This window comes from Cryptomeria japonica, chromosome 11 (assembly GCF_030272615.1).
Source record: "Cryptomeria japonica chromosome 11, Sugi_1.0, whole genome shotgun sequence".
Taxonomy (NCBI): Eukaryota; Viridiplantae; Streptophyta; class Pinopsida; order Cupressales; family Cupressaceae; genus Cryptomeria; species Cryptomeria japonica.
The window spans coordinates 576,462,215-576,475,708 of NC_081415.1; positions in this window are offsets into that span (position 1 = coordinate 576,462,215).

Below are 13,494 nucleotides of genomic sequence, written 5' to 3' on the forward strand. Positions count from 1 at the left end.
AATCAAATTAAAGTACACAACCTTTTGACATAGAATTACATCAACAAAGATGTGAAACAAGTAAACAACTAAATTAAGTAATGACAAATAATGCTTTTTTAATTATTAGTATATTTGAATATATAAAAATTATTAGTATATTATATACCAATGGTGTTGTGACACAAGTTTATAGTTTAATTTTTTTTTCATTATATTGTTTTTATTATTAAATGATATAATCAAAATTAAAACCTCTTATGTATTTTTTAAAATAAAATGAATATGATTTACTTTTTACTTTTTAGAATATTAATAAATATAATATTAATTAACATATTCAAGAAAATAATTGATCTCTTTAAGTAGATAATTGTTTTAAAATAAAATAAATATAATGGAGAATTTAATTTTTAGAATCATTATAAACAATAATATTGAATAAATGAATTTAATAATAAATTAAACAAATAATATTAATATTTAGTAATAAATATAAATTTATATATATAATATTTATCATATATTGATAAGAGGGTAAGTGCACCAAGATGGTGAACAAAAAGGGGGTATAAGTGGCCACTTTTTTTTTTTCTTCTGAAAACAGGTAAACCTGAACTTCAAAGAGCTATTTGAAGGTCATGCACTCAAAACTAGGAGTTGAAAAAAGAATAAGAATTGTACTACTCTGAATCTAGTTTCTAAACTACTAATTTTTTAAAAAATTGGATAATATTAAGAGGGTCAAACCTTTCACGCATGAAAAATGGTTCCTGATTTTTTTAGAAAAATATAACATAGTTGTTTTCGTGCGCTGCACAAAATATATAGTTAGATTTAGTATTTTGCAAAACCCTTTGGTAGGATGATAGGTAAGAGTGAGATCTAGAAGTTGTGTATTCTTTTGTAATTTTTAGTCTAGTATTTTATTTTTTATGATTTTTGGAAGTGACCGCATCCTGAAAACTTGGTACATGTTTGTGCGCTGGGCATAGCTTGCATCAAAATAATAAAAAATGCAATTTTTTTTTTAAAAGTGTATAGAATCTAGTGTAGAACAATAATATATAATTTATTTTGAATTTGGTCAAGTATATCAAAAGTTATTAAAAAAATGGTAGACATATGTCTGTGAGGACTGTAAAGGCATTGATAAAAAAAATTATAGTTTACTATACTAATGTTGTCCAAAAATTAAAAAAATTATATGGTCAGAAAACTAAGAAGATGTGTGAGATTATGGTGGTAATTTTAGAGATACCCACTTCATCATTTGTAAACTTGATGACAATGAAGTCAAGAAATCATGGTGGAGGATGAAAAAACGTGTAAAGGAACAAAAAAGGGGGGGAAATGGGCTTGCAAGCCTTGGGGTCATTTTCCAACCCTCTTACCAAGGCAAAACCCGCACGGGTTTTGAAGAACCAAAAGTACTATTCGCAATTCTTCATAACATGTACGGGTTATGAAGAACTAGAAACGTTTTTTTGGTTTCACAAAACCCGTACAGGTTATGAAGACATAATAATGTATGCTTGTAAACTTAGCATTTACTACACATGTTTTAGACATACCTAGATAATATGTGTTTATGTATGTATATATGCATATTTATATTTATAATTATATATACATATATTTATATAGATATATGTATATATGTTTGTATACATGCATGTACCTCTTCTTTTCCTCTCTCTCTCTCTCTCTCTCTCGTCTTACTTCCCCCATCATTGTCTTTGTATATTCTGAGCCCTAATTATCTTCCTTGAGTTCTATCTCATCTCTCTCCCCCTCACACTTCTCTATTTTTTGATTCTCTCACCCTTTTTTCCTTCTTGTTCTCTCTCTACCTCATGTCTCTCACCCTCTCTCTCTCTCTCTCTCTCTCTCTCTCTCTCTCTCTCTCTCACACACACACACACACACACACACACACACACACACACACATTATCCTATCCTATTCTCACCCTCTCCCCCTTCTCTCTCTTTCTCTCCCCCTCCCTCTCCCTCTCCCCCCTCTCCATCCCCCTTTCGTTATATTAAATCTCTCTTTCTCTCCCTCTCTCTCCCTCTCCCTCTCTTTATCCTATTCTCCCCATCTCTACCCTCCCTCTCCCTTCCTCTCTCCCTCTCCCCCTCTCCTTTTCCCAATCTCCCTCTCTCTCCCTCTCTCCTTTCCCCAATCTCCCTCTCTCCCTCCCCCTCTCCTTCTCTCCCTCTCCTTTTCCCAATCTCCCTCTCTCTCCCTCTCTCTCTCCCCCTCTCCTTTTCCCAATCTCCCTCTCTCTCCCCTCCCTCCCTCGCTCCCTCCCTCTCCCTCTGCCCATCTCCTTTTCCCAATCTCCCTCTCTCTCCCTCTCCCCCTCTCCTTTCCCCAATCTCCCTCTCTCCCTCCCCCTCTCCTTCTCTCCCTCTCTCCCTCCTTTTCCCAATCTCCCTCTCTCTCCCCCCCCCTCTCTCTCCCTCCCCCTCTCCTTCTCTCCTTCTCTCCCTCTCCCCCTCTCCTTTCCCAAATCTCTCTTTTTCCCAATGTCCCTCTCTCCCTCTCCCTCCCCCTCTCCTTTTCCCAATCTCTCCCTCTCCCTCTCCCTCTCTCCCTCCCCCTCTCCTTCTCTCCCTCTCTCCCTCTCTCCCTCTCCCCCTCTCCTTTTCCCAATCTCCCTCTCTCTCCCTCTCCCCCTCTCCTTTCCCCAATCTCCCTCTCTCCCTCCCTCCCTCCCCCTCTCCTTCTCTCCCTCCCTCCCTCTCTCCCTCTCCTTTTCCCAATCTCCCTCTCTCTCCCTCTCCCCCTCTCCTTTCCCCAATGTCCCTCTCTCCCTCCCCCTCTCCTTCTCTCCCTCTCTCCCTCTCTCCCTCTCCCCCTCTCCTTTTCCCAATCTCCCTCTCTCTCCCTCTCCCCCTCTCCTTTCCCCAATGTCCCTCTCTCCCTCCCCCTCTCCTTCTCTCCCTCTCTCCCTCTCTCCCTCTCCCCCTCTCCTTTTCTCAATCTCCCTATCTCTCCCTCTCCCCCTCTCCTTTCCCCAATCTCCCTCTCTCCCTCCCCCTCTCCTTCTCTCCCTCTTTCCCTCTCCTTTTCCCAATCTCCCTCTCTCTCCCTCTCCCTCTCCCTTCCTCTCTCCCTCCCCCTCTTCTTCTCTCCCTCTCCTTTCCCAAATCTCTCTTTTTCTCAATGTCCCTCTCTCTCCATATCCCTCCCCCTCTCCTTTACCTAATCTCTCTCTCTCTCCCTCTCCCTCTCTCCCTCCCCCTCTCCTTCTCTCCCTCTCTCCCTCTCTCTGTCTCCCCCTCTCCTTTTCCCAATCTCCCTCTCTCTCCCTCCCCCCCTCTCCTTTCCCCAATCTCCCTCTCTCCCTCCCCCTCTCCTTCTCTCCCTCTCCTTTTCCCAATCTCCCTCTCTCTCTCCCTCTCCCTCTCCCTTCCTCTCTCTCTCCCCCTCTCCTTCTCTCCCTCTCCCCCTCTCCTTTCCCAAATCTCTCTTTTTCCCAATGTCCCTCTCTCTCCTTCTCCCTCCCCCTCTCCTTTTCCCAATCTTGCTCTCTCCCTCTCCCTCTCTCCCTCCCCCTCTCCTTCTCTCCCTCTCTCCTTCTCTCCCTCTCCCCCTCTCCTTTTCCCAATCTCCATCTCTCTCCCTCTCCCCCTCTCCTTTCCCCAATCTCCCTCTCTCCCTCCCCCTCTCCTTCTCTCCCTCTCTCCCTCTCCCCCTCTCCTTTCCTCAATCTCCCTCTCTCCCTCCCCCTCTCCTTCTCTCCCTCTCTCCCTCTCTCACTCTCCCCCTCTCCTTTTCCCAATCTCCCTCTCTCCTTTCCCCAATCTCCCTCTCTCCCTCTCCCTCTCCCTCTCCTTTCCTCTCTCCCTCCCCCTCTCCTTCTCTCCCTCCCTCTCCCTCCCTATCTTCATCTCCCCCTCTCCTTTTCCCAATCTCGTTTTCTCTCCCTCTCCCCCTCTCCTTTCCCCAATCTCTCCTTTTCCCAATCTCCCTCTCTCTCCCTCTCCCCCTCTCCTTTCCCCAATCTCCCTCTCTCCCTCCCCCTCTCCTTCTCTCCCTCTCTCCCTCTCTCCCTCTCCCCCTCTCCTTTTCCCAATCTCCCTCTCTCTCCCTCTCCCCCTCTCCTTTCCCCAATCTCCCCCTCTCCTTCTCTCCCTCTCTCCCTCCCCTTTTCCCAATCTCCTTCTCTCCCTCTCCTTCTCTCCCTCTCCCTCTCCCTTTCTCTCTCCCTCCCCCTCTCCCTCTCTCCCTCCCTCTCCCTCCCTCTCTTCATCTCCCCCTCTCCTTTTCCCAATCTCGCTTTCTCTCCCTCTCCCCCTCTCCTTTCCCCAATCTCTCCTTTTCCCAATCTCCCTCTCTCTCCCTCTCCCTCCCCCTCTCCTTTTCCCAATCTATCTATCTCCCTCTCTCCCTCTCCCCCTCTCCTTTTTCCAATCTCCCTCTCTCTCCCTCTCCCCCTCTCCTTTCCCCAATCTCCCTCTCTCCCTCCCCCTCTCCTTCTCCCCCTCTCCCCCTCTCCTTTTCCCAATCTCCCTCTCTCTCCCTCTCCCCCTCTCCTTTCCCCAATCTCCCTCTCTCCCTCCCCCTCTCCTTCTCTCCCTCTCTCCCTCTCCTTTTACCAATCTCCCTCTCTCTCCCTCTCCCTCTCCCTTCCTCTCTCCCTCCCCCTCTCCTTCTCTCCCTCCCTCTCCCTCCCTCCCTTCATCTCCCCCTCTCCTTTTCCCAATCTCGCTTTCTCTCCCTCTCCCCCTCTCCTTTCCCCAATCTCTCCTTTTCCCAATCTCCCTCTCTCTCTCCCTCTCCCTCTCTCCTTTCCCTAATCTCCCTCTCTCCCTCCCCCTCTCCTTCTCTCCTTCTCTCCCTATCTCCCTCTCCCTCCCTCCCTCCCTCCCTCTCCCCCTCTCCTTTTCCTAGTTCTACATAGCCCGTATGGGTAGAACTAAGGCCAAAACTTCTAGTTCTACATAACCCGTATGGGTTATGAGAAATTGTGAACGTTGACATATAGGTTTCCATAACCCGTACGGGTTATGGGAAAATTGTTATATATTTTAGTCCCAATGGCCTAAAAAACAGTATTGCTAGTTGTTTGAAGGCCCCACTACTTTTGCTCATGATTTTTTGGGACAGTAACAGTCAGGTTTTCATATTCTTTTGTCACTTTTGCTTTGGAATGATTGATTTTTAAGTTATTTTATAATTGTTACTTTAGATAATAACAAAATCATGATCATTTGTTGTTTTTTTGCTTTGATTATGATTTATTTGTCTTGTATTTTGGTTTTTTTTGAAGTTATTTTATTATTATTACTTTAGATTATAACAAAATGATGATCATTTCTTATTTTTTTGCTATTTGATTGTGGATTGTCATCATGATTTTATGTGTAGGATAATGGGAAAGAATGAGAGAGGAACAAATGAACAAAGAGAGGCAACAAAGGAAAGACAAAGGGAGCGTATGAAGAGATTACGTGAAGGTACGTCATCTAATGCACCTAATGAAAGTGATGAACATTCAACAATTGAAATTGATATGATTAATGCACAAAATCAAAATGATCAACATACACCAATTCAAACACATATGATGAATGCACCTAATGAATGCAATGAACATACACCATTTGAAAATGATTCCGTGAATGCACATGTTAATGAAATTGAAGAAGATATACCATTTGAATTTGATGTGATCAATGCACATAATGCACCTAATGAAAACGAAGAGCATGCACCAATCTTAACACCTCTTAGAATAATTCGTAGAAAACCAAAGTTCCTAATAGATATTGATGAAAATATTGTGAAGCCAATGCATGATAAAATTTCCAAAAGAACTTGTAGAAGAACGGTTAGAAGAATTTGGAATAACTATTTTGAAAACTTAAATCAAAGTGGAAGATGCCAATTAGTTATTGAAATGATCAAAAATCTGAAATTTAGAGAGACAATGAAAATTTTTGGGTTAAGAACATCCGAAAATAATAGTGAAAGAACCATTGTGAGAAATCTTTTTGATGCATACCAAGCCATTGGTTCAAAATCATGCACTAAAGATGCTAATGTTACTCGTCATGTCCTCACATCAACCATAATGGGAAAGGAAATGAAAAAATCTCATTTAATAAGCAAAACAAGCAAGTCATTAAGCATAAGTAGAACCACATTACACTATGCCTTAGAGAGGTGAGGGAAAATTGAGGATCCTAACAATAATTCTCTTTGGGCATTCTCCGGTAGACTCCCATGCAAGGACAAGGTTGTTGTTCATGCACTAAGAACATTAATTGAGAGATTTTGGCATGACAACACAAGGGTTTCACCCAACCAAAGAGATGTTGTTAGAAGGCGAATTGGAATTAGTAATCGTGAGCCACATCCAAAACACTATTTAGATACAACTCAAACATGATTTTATGAAAGGTTTCTTCAAAGCTTTCCTCAGATTAAAATTAGTCAAAGATTTTTTGAGATGACAAAACCATTTTATGTTAAGATTAATCATGCACGTACTACATGTTGTTGTAGGGTCCATGTTGAATTTTCCATGCATTATGATATTTATCGCTATATCTGTTGTACTTTGCACACTAACAATGTTTTGCAGGAATGTGGTCTACAAGCACCTCCTATGTCACCAAGAGAATTTATTTCAAGTGTACTATGTAGACGAGATGATGGGTGCATTTATTATAAGATGATGTGTTTGAGAGGTTTTTGTCCTACATGTGGTGGTTTGCAACAGTTGCATAGATGCCTACATCTAGATAGCACACATGAAATTGGTAAGGAACTAGTTTCTATTGGAAAACGTTGTAACTTCATTTTTTATGTTAATTATTCTACCATATTATTCTACAATATGGTAGAATAATTTTGACAATTTTGTATATATCTTTTGCGAAACGTTGTAACTTCATTTTTTTGGATGTGCTCTACATGCATATGAGCTGTAATATGCATATGAGCTATAATGTGCATATGTAGATGCCAAATTTTGTATATAAAAATATCAATGAGTTGTAATGTGCATATCTAGATGCTAAATTTTGTATAAAAAAACAACAATGAGTTGTAATGTGCATATCTAGATGCTAAGTTTTGTATAAAAAAACAACAACGAGATGTAATTTGCATATTTAGATGCAAAATTTTTTAAATATAAACAGTAATGAGCTTGATAGTTTATATAAGATGGCAAATTTTATATATGAAAGTGTCCATGGGGCTGATTTGCAAATTTGCAATATGAATATGCAATTTTTTTTTCCAAGTGTTTTGGGAAAGTTTTGAGTTATTATTGAATTACCCGATTTGAAGGGCTAGTATGAATAGTCTGAATCTGAGATAGGATTTTGGTAGGCAGTGACAACACAACCCCATAGGTTCAAACGGATCATCCATAAGTGCCACGGTCTCTGAGTTACGCTATGTCAAAGTTTGAGCGTTTTTTCCGCTTTGAGCGCTCAAGGAAAAACGTCGCTATGAGGTGGCTCGTAACGATCGGACGTCTTGGGGAGTGAGACAAGGGCACACCTAGCGTAAACCCGACCACCCAGACGTGCTTGCACTGATGGTTTGTTCCCATGACAAATAGAACGAAAGATGCACTATTTTGCCACCTCCCACTGATAGCTTTTGACGGTTTTTGATGCAACAGAAAAAATCTCACCACAAGAAAACGGAATTGAGTTGCCCGAAACCAAGATAAATTTTGTAGGCAGCAATAATATGACCCCATAGGTTCAAACATATCATCCATAAGTGCCACGGTCTCCGAGTTAGGCTACGTCAAAATTTGACCATTTTTTCCGCTTTGAGCGCTCAAGGGAAAACATCGCCATGAGGTGGCTTGTAACAATCAGACGCCTTGGGGAGTGAGACAAGGGAAAACCTAGCGTAAACCCGACCACTTGGATGCGCTCGCGCTGACTGTTCATTCCCATGACAAGCAAAACAAAAGATGCACTATTTTGCCACCTCTCACTGACAACTTTTGACGGTTTTTGATGCAACAGAAAAAATCTCACCATAAGAAAATGGAATCGAGTTGCCTGAATCCGAGATAGGATTTTGTAGGAAGTGACAACACGACCCCATAGGTTCAAATGGATCGTCCATAAGTGCCACTTGGACATGCTCGTGCTGACGGTTCGTTCAACTCTTCTTTTATAGGTGATGAAATGATGAACTTCACTCCATAAGCATGAAATGATGAACTTAAGCATGAAATGTCTTAATTGGTTCTTGAAATGATGAACTTCACTCCATAAGCACGAGTTTATGAAATAATAACTTCACTCCAGTTTCTTCACGCACGAAGGACTCAAAGCAAATTCACTCAATCAAAATAAAAAATATCAACATTACCGGTATCAGTACTTGGGTATACACAATATGAGCAATAGATAGTTTAAAAGTATATGCCATATGAGTTACAAGTTATGAACAAATTGGATCACATTTCAAGACATATACACAACTAACAAATTTGATCACATTTCAATAGCAAATAACTAAGTTTCAGGAATATCATGTTTCATATATATCAGTGAACAAATTGGATCGAATATCAAGTTTCATATATATCAAAATGAACAATAATCATGTACATATATCAAAAAATGGCATAGATGCCAAATCAATAATAGTTACAAAAATGTGGCATGTGCCATGTCTGTCAAAGTTGATATTTACATATACAAATGTCGAATATATAAAAAATTGACCCTTCAGTGACCAAAACTATAACTATATGTCTCTATCCGTATCTATGACTGTGGCAAATCATCAAAATCGAGCCTCTTCGAAGCAGTACATGGCTGCAAAAGGACAATTCAAATGTCTAATCATATATATTTTCTCAATATAACATCAAAATAACTAAATACTGAACTCTAAATTGTTTGAAGTTGAAATGTTGATTACCTCATCTTTGTCTTCTACAATTCGGTGAGGCTGAGGATCCATGGGATGTTCTACAGGAGGCTGTAACTGGTAAAACAACATTAATACATGTTAATGATGTATATGTAAAATAACACATAATAACTAAAAATGAATAGACTAAAAAACTAAAGCATACCGGAGCCTCAGATGGATGTGTTGTGGTCGTAGAAGGCAAATTCATAGATGAATCAGTTACGACCATTTCCTATATCCATGGTAAGTGATCCAAAAGGAGTTAACTAGACGGTTTCAACTCCATTGTGCACTTAGTGAAAAGGAGTTGATCTAAGACAGACATAACTTTTGCCTTGGTCGTGTTGGATCCCATAATATACGTGTAGGACTTCTACTAAAATGGAATGGTAGAATAATAGTAGGAAGTTTGCAAGGGGCCTGCAATAGTTTAAAGACAATCATACAAGTTCATAACCGAAAGTTGTTGACAAACTAGATAAAACAAATATTTTTAACATATGTAGAAAAAATGCACACCGAAGCCTCGTATAGTTCTCCTGTAACCTTAGGAGGCCTTGCCGAATTTGATGCAGCTATTACCATTTCCTGTAAGAAAAATGATAACATATGATATAGACATAAAAGGATTTAGTTATTTTGAACAAGAAAGAATGCAATCCAAAGTGAATATGAAGATATCACCTCTTCCCTCTGTTGAACCTCATCGACATCAGGTGCATTCATTAATTCCGTAAACCCCATATGTTTCTGTATATAGAATAAATAAATTAAGTGCATTTATCAATATCTACATATACATGTTTAATCATAATACATTTCAACAATTGAATTTAAATTGTAGTGAATTACCTTCTATCGTTTGGGTGTCTCAGAGGATATCTTTTTCTGCCTCGGAGTGCTAGAGGATGGCTTTCTCACACGAGATGTCCTCAAGGCAGGTGGGGTAAACTAATGGAAAAAAATTAACATAAGGGAAAAGAGCATGTATTTAATATATCACTTAAGTAAAAAATATATAAGTCTAAATGGTACTGCATAGCTATCTTGGCCAAAGTCAATGGCTGAAAGCATGATATCATCAAGTTGGGACATCTCAGCCACTGATAAGCCCTACAAAATATCAAGTAATGATACATATAATTAACAAAATATATTTTGAATCCAATGTATTATTATATTTTTAACAAATTTACAAATCTTTACCTTTGGTGGTGAAACTACTCGTGACCGTGGAGTTGATTGAACAGTATGTGGTGTACTCCCACCACTTGTTGCACCCTGCAATGCATTTTATTTATATGTCACTTTAAATTGTTCTAAAAATAAAAATTCATTTCTTTTTATAAGATTTAGTCACTTAATTGATAACATGTCATAAACAGAATTAAACGCACCTATGTTTGATATAGAGGGTACAACATATTGAGCAGTTCGTCGGTGAGGGCCACATCCTCTACAATGGAAGCATGGCATCTACTCCCGCAACATGTACACGAATGAGATGTCCCACCATCCTCGTCCGCGTCAGTGTCTACACCAGAACATACACCCTGGCAGGTGGGGCACATATGCTGAATGGGTTGGCTCGTGCCAAACGATGCATGAGGTGCTGCTGATGAAGGAGGTGTCGTCGAGGAAGGAGGTGCTGATGATGAAGGAGGTGTCACTGATGAAGGAGGTGTTGTAGGTGCTGGTACATCCTCTGCTCCAACTAGTTGTGTCCCATGCTGAACAATGACATCAGTCAATGATGCAGCTGCCTGAAGAGTCTGTAATTCCATAGACTCCTTCAAGGATATAGGGATAGTGACATGAACCATGGGTTTAGGAGTTGTACACCTCCTATGTTGTGGATCTACCACCTATGGGCCCCAGGTCTATCCTGCACAGAGCCTCTCCCTCTACCCTGAAATTTTCGGATGTCAAAGTAATTCGGCTTCTCGCCGAGGATAAACTCACAATACAACTTTCTCAAAAAATATAGAGGCACCTCCTAATTATTACAAGGTGGTTGGTCAAAGACCATATACCACCTATCCCAAAAAGCATCTTTCAACCTAGCATGAACACACCAATGTATAGGAAACCGAGTCATATTTAGTTCTAGGTTGTTACTGGTAACAGGATCGGTGAAAAGAGCACATATGTCAGCTTTAACTATGCCCTTTTTCTTCACTTGATCATATGACAACCCATCTGCATAAAATGCTCGACATCTATCCCTCCATGAACCCCATTTCATAACCTCTCTAGATACCTCATTTGCACTATTAGCCATTGTTTCTAGTATTCTGGCAAGGATTGAGTGGTGCTCAAGCTTAGAGGTCCTCAACCTATTCACCAATATAGAAATTTGGGCACTATTTTGTGTAAGCCAATTGATGAGATCCTCTTGTGTGGCATCTACATGATCTAATGGAGGACGTGGAGGGTTTCAGGGTGGTGGTGGTGGTTGTTGAGGAGCAGCATTTTTAGGATTTTGAGGGTTTTCTTGGTTCTCTTGTACAATGTTAATAGGGTTTTCTTGTGTCGCTTGTGCAGGAGGTCTTTGTTGTCTATTTTGTTTTTGGGGATTGCTTGAAGAATCCGACATCAAATTAATAAAAACAAAACTTAAATCAATTAAAAAACCCTAATTTAATTAAAATGCAAAGAAAAATAATCAAACAAATCAAATCTTACTTGTTTGACGGGGTGCCATTGTTGAAAATTGCTTTTGATGATGGGAAAATAAAAAAATGTTGCAAATCCGTGCGGGTTCGATGCTTTTTTTTGCTTCTCCTTGCTGCTGTTCCATGGGTTTTGGTGTTGAAAATGGCCAAAACCCGTGGCCTAAACAAAAGAAATATGTTTCTCAAAACCCGTATGGGTTTTGAGAAACTTTAAATTTTTTTATTTTAAAAAAATGTTCCTCAAAACCCATACGGGTTTTGAGGAACTTTTGGTTTTTTTAATTATTTTTTATCTAGGCTTGGTAAGGCTTGGTGTCAACAAGCCTAGCACGTTTTTGAAATTTTAGAACCCGTACGGGTTATGAAATTTTTTTTTTTTTTTTGGCATGTGGCCACTTTTCTGTTCACCATCTTGGTGCACTTACCCAAGAGCTCAATTGAAAAAATATTCATATAATTTTATAAAATAAATTGACTACTATTTTTTATTATTAAATATTATTTACTTAAAAATATTAAAAATCATCTACTCTCACACTATTTACTTGGGATGTTTAAAACCTAGAACCATAAGAACTATAAAAAATTAAAAAATAAACTTACAAACATTTCACCCACTTCCACATTTAAAAAAAACTTCCTAGCTATCCTATCAATAAAACGAAAATGAAGAAGATTCACAAAACTGAAAAAAAATCAAACCTATTTTTACTTGCTGTCACAAACTCAACGGAACGTGCTTTTTAATATTTTTACAGGCAACGGTACTATTAATTTTTTTCTGATATGTGAAATGGGCAACAAACTTTGAAGGATTTGTAAGTAAACTTTTACCGACAAAGCCTAGCTTCCACTGCCAAAGGTTGTTTGTTGCTTAATGAAAGAAAAATTTCACACAACTTCTACATTTTATGGAAGCTTGACTTTACCCAGATCATTTCCAATAACAACTATCATATTAAAAAATGAAATCATTGTTTACCTATTTTCTGGTATATTATTTTTTCGGGCGTGAGACAACTTTTCCGAGAAGATGTAGTGTGGCAAGTCCATTTATAACAAAAGCCTATAGGCTAATAATGATGAAAATGTATTTAAGTCTACCACAATAGGCTCTTTCCTTTTCTTACTTCCACTAATGCTCCATTTATTCACAAAAGGTCCTTAGAACCATATGATTTTTCTAATTTATTATTTTGAATTCTTTTTTACCTTTCAATATCTATTTGTGAGGTATCTGTCATATTGTGATAGAATAGAGTAAATAAAAAATACAACTTGCACTTTATATGCATGTAAATATATGTAAATTTAATATTCTTGTTGTGCTATTTTATGAAAATTCAATGTGTGGATTATAAGCTAATGTTTTCAATATCCTAACATTGAATAAAATTAACTATTTTTGTATAAACATCAATACTCTCTACCACTTAATATTCTCTACCACTATGAAAAATTCATCAATATTTGAGAGAAACTAGGAGAAAATATTATAGGTTGATCTAATTCCTAGTTTTAGGTTCATATGAAACATTCTTAAATGTCATCAATTGTAAGAGTACTCCTATGTTTCATAGTTTTTCTCTTAGAGATCTTAAGAGACCTCATCAAACTAGTGTATCCTAAAGTGATTGGGATGCTTAGAAAATGAAAAGATACCTCTAATAGTATCTACTAGCCCACCTAGACATGTTGGCATTATTGATTTGATGTCGTGAGCTATAGATTACAAGATATCACACTTAATGCCCCAACACTAAAGAAAACTAATATTTTTTGTAACATTATGTTTTTTCCACCACAAGAAAACCTTTAGAAATTGGAAGAAACTAGGAGAGGATTTTGTAGATTGCACTATGAATTTTGTTCTTGTCAAATCTCCAAATTTTGAGTGTGGCTATCTTTAATTTCTCATCTATGA